This window comes from Thamnophis elegans, chromosome 3 (genome assembly GCF_009769535.1).
Source record: "Thamnophis elegans isolate rThaEle1 chromosome 3, rThaEle1.pri, whole genome shotgun sequence".
Taxonomy (NCBI): domain Eukaryota; kingdom Metazoa; phylum Chordata; class Lepidosauria; order Squamata; family Colubridae; genus Thamnophis; species Thamnophis elegans.
Window position 1 is genome coordinate 85,753,648 of NC_045543.1, and position 8,610 is coordinate 85,762,257.

The following is an 8,610-nucleotide window of genomic DNA, read 5'->3' on the forward strand; positions in this document are numbered from 1 at the left end:
CTCAGCACTCCTCGCCTGGGCACATGGATGAGTGCTGGGATGGCTTAGTAAGGTCTGGCTGGAAGTCTGGAGGAGGAAGGCGCTGAGCTCAAACAAAAGCCCGGCAGCACGGAGGCCTTCAGCCAGCTCACGGGTGCCTGAAAGTAGCGGGTTGTTTTATACGCCCAGTCGCCTTATATGGCGGAATATATGGTACAAATTTAGTCTCCTTTGAAGCAGCCCTGTGGAGAGAGGCAGAGCTTCTTACAAAAGTCAAAAGTTAATCTCAGAATGACAGCCATGTTCTGCCTGCTGTGTATTGCTCGTTCTATCATTATAAGATGTGTTACATATTTTTATCTGCTTTTTTCAACAAACGTTTTTCAGGGAGCTATACTTTTCATTAAGCATAGGCAGTGGTAGGATTCAACTAATTTAGCAACTGGTTCTCTGCTCTAATGACCGGATGGGTAGACATGGCCATGGTGGACATGGCCATGGTGTGTGACAAGATAGCACTTGGCCTCCTGCACTCCCCCCTGAGAGCAAAAACAGGCCACGGGGGCCCCGTGCCTAACCCCCATCCTGTTTGAGCCTAGGAGGCCTCCCTGCACTTACTTGGGAGCCAGAATGGGGTGCATGGGACTCCTAGGAAGGGTGAGATGGAGCTGACCAGCCAGTCATCAGAACTACTAGTTTGTCAAACCAGATGTAAAATTAACACCCGGTTCACTTGAACCATCGAGAACCGGCTGAATCCCATGCCTGCATAGGAGGAGGCAGAATCATTTTGCCCACACCATCCTGGCTCCATGATTAAATTGAAGACAGAATTGAACAAGCTTGGTCCATTCCTGTCAATCCCTTCAAGCCCTAAAAATGTTTGCTTGTTATTTATTGTTACCTCTATTGCTATTTCACACCCACATCTCTCCTCTTCATGTGAAACCCGAGGCCAGGCTTAGACCCAGGTTTAGCATTCTTTCAAAAGAGTGCTAGATCTAAGTTCAGCAGCGATAATCAAACTGACAGGGCACAGGTACGGGGTGCTCCACACCTGTGATCTGTTAATCCAGCATTTAGAAGAGGCATAATGTACCTTTCCAAGCACCCGTCTATGTTTGCTCAACCTTATGCCATCACACATCAAGGGCAGGGAATGGTTGCTATTTTCCTGCCAGCGGTGAAGCTTGGTAGAGGGAAAATGAAGCTGAGGGATTTGTCAGCCATCTTCTTAACTTGCCCCTTCCAGTTAAAAATAAGGACAGTATCCATTACTGCACTTGTTATTGTTACAAAATAGGCAATAGGGTAGCAATTTTCTGCTGCTGTCAGCTCAAGTGTTGGTGAAGAGCAGTTTTACATTGCCATTGGACATTGCCCATAATGAAATTCTGAAAGAATGAGGGATTTTATGAATCCAAAAATGCCATTAATATGCTCCTGGAATACAAAATGTCTGTCCAGTTGAAATGCATTGGAGTCTTCTGATGGACATACTTATTTTTTTATGCATCTGGCGGTAGAATGACACTTCCGACTAGTTGTAGCCATCTTTTCAAGGTTTCAGCACAAGAGAATATCCTAATATATCCAGTTGGTTAAACTTTCTGAGTCCTCAACCTGCCTATAGAAAAAAAAAAATAGAAAGATGCTTTGATTTCTTTGCCCTAGAGCTAGCAACTCAAAGAACTTCATGAACTATCTCCAAGGAGAACTTTGCACTTGTTCAGATTTATGCATTATGAACATTTTAAAAAGAAATCTACTTTAAAATAAGACTGTCCTATGTTCAGATATGAAAGTTTATTTGGGAAAGAAAGAAAAAAAAAACCAAGAGACTGTAATAAAGATACAGAGATAATCCCAAATACATCATCAATCTAAGCTCATTCGTTATATTAATTGAACGCAGTCTTTAATTTCAGAGTTTATGCAGAATTTTGCATAAGAGAATGGTCTTGATGGCCTCATATAATATGCTGGAAACAATCAGAGAGCAATCTTGCCTATTTATAAGAATAAGGTAAATGAAACCCAGAGTTTTACTGGAGAAATATTTCCAGTTTTCTATTCGTTTCAATCCATTTCTGGTTTTACATTGAAATATGTAAGCTTGCCAAATAAAATACTGTTTGAAGAAAAAGAAATCCCACGAAGCTTTAAAAGCATATTTGGGAGCAAAAAATCTGGCTCTTCCAAATTTTCAACATAGTGTCATCTTAGTAAGGACTGTCAGGCCCAGGGTTGTTCTGCTCTGTTTTACAATAAAAGGGATATTTGTTACAATCATATGTTCCATTCAGGGGTGAAATTCAGCAGGTTCTGATAGGTTCTGGAGAACCGGTAGCGGGAATTTTGAGTAGTTCGGAGAACTGGCAAATACCACCTCTGGCTGGCCCCAGAGTGGGGTGGGAATGGAGATTTTGCAATATCCTTCCCCCAGGAGTGGGGAAAGAATGGGGATTTTGCAGTATCCTTCCCCTGCCATGCCCAGCAAGCCACACCCACAAAACCGGTGGTAAAAAAAATTGAATTTCACCACTGCTTCCATTCTTTCATGCCCATTTTATTTGATTTCAGTGGGTTAGGGTGGCAACTAGGTCAATAAGTCTGGATGTTGGTGATGGGCTTCCAATGAGCCTTTGAACTTTATAGTGGACTTGAAAGCTGTACCTTCATACCTTTGTTTGTTCTTCTAATGACTGCGCCATACTGGTCTTCCTGACTGGCTGGTGCTCATGTGCAAGTTTACTGTGGAATAAGCCTTATTAAACCAAGTGGGCCTTGTGAGAGATTCAGCTTGCATGCATTTTATTCTCAGCTGCTTTTCTTGGCTTTCCATTCAGACAGCTTTCAGGAAATTGTGCTTGCTGTAGCAAGTTGCTCTGAAATGCCGAACTAGAAAAATCATATGATCCACAGAAATACATTCTTAACTGAAGGATTGAGTTAAACATTTATGTAGACTATAGTTACGAAGTTTAGTCAATTTATACCAACGTGGGTTTTTTCCCCCATATGCTGATATGGAACCCTTTGACATAATGTGAATAATACAGATAATGATACTGTTCAGCCAGCAGATGGCACTGTTAGCCTCACTATTACTATCTCAAACCTTTTGTGATGTTATGTTAAAAAAAAATCCAGGAGAGGGTTATAATTGCAACAGTCTTATAGTTATATTAGTATATACTTTGACAACAAATGTGAGGGAAAAGCTTTATTCTGAATATTTATTGCATACATACCCCAATCATTCTGGGTTTTCCATAGCTAGTAAGTCCGACCATCTGCTTTATTCCACCTTCTGAACCAGTAACTAGAGGAAAGAGCAGAAAAGATCATACCTGAAAAGCAGTTTAAGAAGTTGATTTTTTTCTTGTTTCTAAAAGAGTTTAATTGCAGTAATAATCAGATGTTGGATATGTTATAGCAGCATGTAAGGATACAGTCAATATACTGTATATTAGAACAATGCACTGACTGTTCCTTCCAAGATTAGATTTTGTAATATCTGGAATCATTAACTGGATATCTTTGGAGGATGCCAAAGTGGGGAAAACTGTGCCAGAAGACTAGCACATAGGAGCAACTTTATGTTCATCCAGTTTGGGGATTGCGGGGTGTGTGTGTTATCTTTAGGGAATGCAAATCATCTTCTTAAAGATAAACTGGAAAACCTGAGTGAATGTTTGGCAGCTCTGCTACCGTATTTTTCGAAGCATACGACGCACCAAGGTTTTGAAAAGGCAAATTAAAAAAAAAGTTTTTGCACTCTGCAGTCCTCCCAAAAAAGGCCTGTTTTTTTTGCAAAAAATGGGCCCATTTTCCCCCCCCAAAAAGGGGGAAAAGGAGGCTTATAGAGTGCTCCTGGGGGCTTTGGGGGGGGCAAATGAGCATAAAATGGCCCATGTTTGCTCATTTCTGCCCTCCCAAGCCCCCAGGAGCTCTCCGAAAGCCTCCTACAAGCTATGCAGGGCCGTTTTTGTGAAGGGGATGGGGTTTCAGGAGGCCAAAATGCTGTATTCAGTGTATAAGATGCACCCAGATTTTCAGCCTCTTTGTTGAGGGAAAAAGGTGTGTCTTATACACTGAAAAATACAGTATTTGTCATTCTCCCTCCTCTCTCATCCAAGCTCTTAAACACAATTTAGCGACAAAAATGGTGGACTCAAGATCAGTGGTTGAATCATTGACAGTAGTTGAAAATAGTCTACAACTGGTACAGAGGTGGTATTCAGTCAGTTCTGACAGGTTCTGGTGAACCAATAGTGGAAATTTTGAGTAGTTTGGAGAATCAGCAAATACCACCTCTGGCTGGTTCTGCCCCCATATTCGCTGCCTCTTGAGTCCAAGCTGATTGGCTGGGTCTTCTTCTGTTGCCCTGCACAGGAGAATGGAGCTGGAAAGCAGGTTAGTGAGGTGGGGAGGGAATGGGGATTTTGCAATATCCTTCCCCTGCCACGCCCAACAAGCCAAGCCAAGCCAAGCCCAGCCCCCAGAATCGGTAATACATTTTTTTGAATCCCACCACTGAAGTATTATATTTTATTTACAAATGTTGATATGATGATAAGGGGAAAATTGGAAGCAGAAGTTCAAGGCCCCTCTCAAAAGAATGAACAGGAAGACCACTGAAATATTAATCAATAGGCTTTTCACTCATTTCAATAGTCATGATAATGCCTATTTGCATTTAGAAAAAAAAAGAAAAGAAAAAAGAGGGGGGGCATAGACGGCAAAGTTTAGCATTTAATATTGGTCAATCACACTATTGTAACAAAGACATTGAAATCTTAGGAAAAGGTTAATAATAATTACTGCTGAGACACTGGAATTTTTTGCTATTGGAATGGAAAATGAAAGCTTTTAGAGTATTACCATTAGTTGTCACCAGGGACAAGGCTCATTTTGAAAATGCAAAATATTCCCAGTGCAATATGAGAGATTTGGCTGGGACATGTATCAAGTAAGCTGAAAAACAATTGAAAATGTATTGTGGTCAGATGGAGTCAGAGTCTTCTGGGTGGCTAAGGCAGCCTCAATGTTCGGAATAAGAAAACAACCTTTATAAAGGAAGAAATAAACATGCTTGTGAAAACATGAAAAATATATTTCTAAAATAATAAAAGAACAAAAATTCTTTTGCTCTTGGGTTTCAAGCATTCATGCCTATAAATCTCCCTTCATTTCATTTTAATAAAAAACAACAACATGTCATTTCCCTTTTGTTGACTTGGTCATTTTGATTCATCCTACTACTTACCAAATCTGAGCTTACTAAAGCCAAGATTTTCTGGGAGCAATTGCAGCTTTAATATTGACTTTACTGAAAAATAGACAGCTTTCCCAAAACTTGTCTTTTCCAGATATATTGGGGATTGCACATGATGGTCTGGTGAATTCTGAAACAACCTGATGGACTTCAGTTGGGGATGGGTTGAGCTAAATGTAGAAATGATTTGTTAATGGTTTTCTTAGACAGTTTGTGCCTTTGAATGTTAAGTCACTTCCATTAATTTGCAGATGAAAATAATTCTGATCTGAGGAAAGACAAGTCTGTGGAAAGTCATTATAGAGAGACCTATATATATGAAGATGTTATATATCTGAGTACCCATTCTTATCAGACAGTAGTAAATAGTTTGGTTGGATTGTTCTACATCTCAGAAAAGCTAAAGTGATTGAGAATTTTCAAAGAAGTTCAAACTTCATTGGAAACAAATTGTAAAACAACATATATCGTGGCTAGGATAAAATCTGATATAAACAATTATCTCCATGTATAGAGGATGTCGTTCACTGATTTGAGGAAATTATATGCTTTTGAAGTCACTTAAAAAAATAACAAATAGCACTGGGAAATACTTCCCGTGACAACTGGGTGTGCTGATTAAGTGGAAAAAAATGTTAAAAACTTATTTAAAGAAAGCAATTTCTAAGGTGGGGAGTGGGATTTTCAAAACCATCTAGTTGAATGTTTACTTAGTAAGGAAGTGCAGGAGTAGGGAATGTGTGTGTCAGTATGAAGAACCCTATAATGGAGAGAGGATTCAGTGCTTAGATGTCTTTTGGCTGCATCTTTGAATATTAAATTTCCCTAGAAGAATCTGGCTGCCAACAAAGTAGATTGCTTTGGGTTAATGGAGAAAGACTTGCTTTTGCATTACTAGTTAAAATAATCTGTACGTGTCTCTAACCAGTTATCCTCCTGAAAACATAATCAGTGCTATTACCTCCTTCCTCTTCTGTGTAGCTTGATAATAATTTTAGCTATTTGGAATATGGGGCCCTTATATTACAGTGCTCCTATCAACAGAGTTATTCCTTTTCTTTTTAAAATAATAAGCTACCATAAAATCTTAGATCTGGAGAGCACTAGCACTAGCAGTTAGACTTATATACTGCTACCGCTTCACAGTGCCTCTCTAAATGGTTTACAGAGTTAGCATATTGCCCCCCAAAATCTGGTCTTCATTTTACTGACCTCGGAAGGATGGAAGGCTGAGTCAAACTTGAGCCAAACTGCAGTCAGACAGCAGTCAGAAGAATTAGCCTGCAATACTGCATTCCAACCAAGGATCCACCACAGCTGAAAGTATTTCAATAAGACTCCTGCTGGATCAAGTCAAGATCCTGGCTAACCCAGCATGATACAGCCATAAACTCTTGGGCATTGAAAAGAAGCACATGTGGTCAATTCCCTTTTCTGGCACTCAGGCACATGCTGCTTTTGCTTCTAAATGTTCCATTCAGCCACACAAATGAGGTATTGTAGGATAAATATCACATTTCAGCTTCTTATTTTTCCAAATCTGTCAAGTTTGTTTTTTCCCCAGTTTCTCATTTTGACAAATCTACTGATTGTTAGACTTGAGAATGTTTAGTTCTTACTAAAGTTTCAGTGCATGTTTCCCCAAAATATCTCCTTTCTGGTGTAGGAAGTTAGCACTCATCCCTCTCCTAGAAAAATGAAATATCCTGGGAAATATTGAAAAGACAGAATATTATATTTTCCTGAATCAGAAATGGAGAAACATGATTTTAGGCAGGAAACAGACTCACTCTTAATATCCCTCACTTTTCTTAATGGGTCATTAAAATGCCTGAGCCAATCTATTCTACATAACAAAGAGTCCCCCCTTTAGGTCCCTGGTGATGGGACTAAGGCATGATAGTATTAGCCCTTTACCCATCTCACCACAGGGTACCTGGGAAGAAGCAATGCTCAACCAAACTTGGATTCAAAATACAGCCTAGAGAGTTGCCCCTGTATGGCCCCACCGAGTCTGACAACCAATTAGAATACATTTCTTACACAGGAACAGGAAACAGAGAGGCGGGGCCGAACAGAGTATAAAAAACCCAGCAAGCTCATTTTTCTCTCTCTTTTTCTTCTTCACCCATCATCTGGAAGCATGTGATCCGCTTTTTCTGTTCAGGACCTCAAATCATGTGATCCTGTCCACCATTAAACCATCTTTCCAAGCAGCCTCCATGTTTCCAGTGTCTTTTCCCCCACTTGGACCTGAACCAAGAAGGACATTTCTTCCAACACTGGTTAACAATTTTGCCTATTTCAATCATTTTTTTTTTTTTTTTTGCAATTTCTCCCAATGCTATACATGTCGTACATTATTAGATGTCTATATTTCAAGGGTATTCCAATCATCTGACCGGAATACTCTCCAATTCTATTATTTGGGGTAAAACAAATACATAGTAGTCAAAAGTAAAAACAAAATACATATGCAACAGTTGTGCACTCAGAATATCAAATATTCCAAAACACATTATTAAAATGATTGCTCATCTGGAAGAATAGTCATAACAGCCCTTTTCTGAAGGCTTGGTGAAATAACGCATAGATGTTGTTTTGTATTAACTCTTCATTAATATATCAAAAGGAAGCATAGAAGTTTTACTCCCTGCCCCCTCAAAGTTACACTTAAAATGGGAAAATATCTTGGTTTCATTATGAATAATATAATTGAGGCAGACTTTTTGGAGAATTGTCTAAACATTCTTTGGGAAGACTTGCCTTAAATTCTGAGCTATCTTTTTTTTTTGTGTGGGGGGGGGGAAATAGGTACTTTGACTAGCAAACTGTATTGCAAAATTTGGAATAATGCCATCCTGAAATGATAATCAATCTTGGAGTTTGTGCAATGGTTTAAAATGCAAACTTGTTAAGATTGTATTCAAATGAGAATTAAATGAATGTTCTTCTTACTCCTAACAATATAATTCCTAAACATTTATTAAGGGACACGTGGCTCAGTGGCTAAAATGCTGAGCTTGTCGATCAGAAAGGTCGGCAGTTCGGTGGTTCAAATCCCTAGCGCCATGTAATGGAGTGAGCTCCCGTTACTTGTCCCAGCTACTGCCAACCCAGCAGTTAAAAAGCACGTAAAAATTCAAGTAGAAAAATAGGAACCACCTTTGATGGGAAGGTAACAGAGTTCCATGTGCCTCTGGCGTTTAGTCACATGACCATGGAGACGTCTTTGGACAGCACTGACTCTTCGGCTTTGAAATGGAGATGAGCACTGCCCCCTAGATTCGGGAATGACTAGCACATATGTGTAAGGGGAACATTTACCTTTACCTTTAAATATTTGTTCT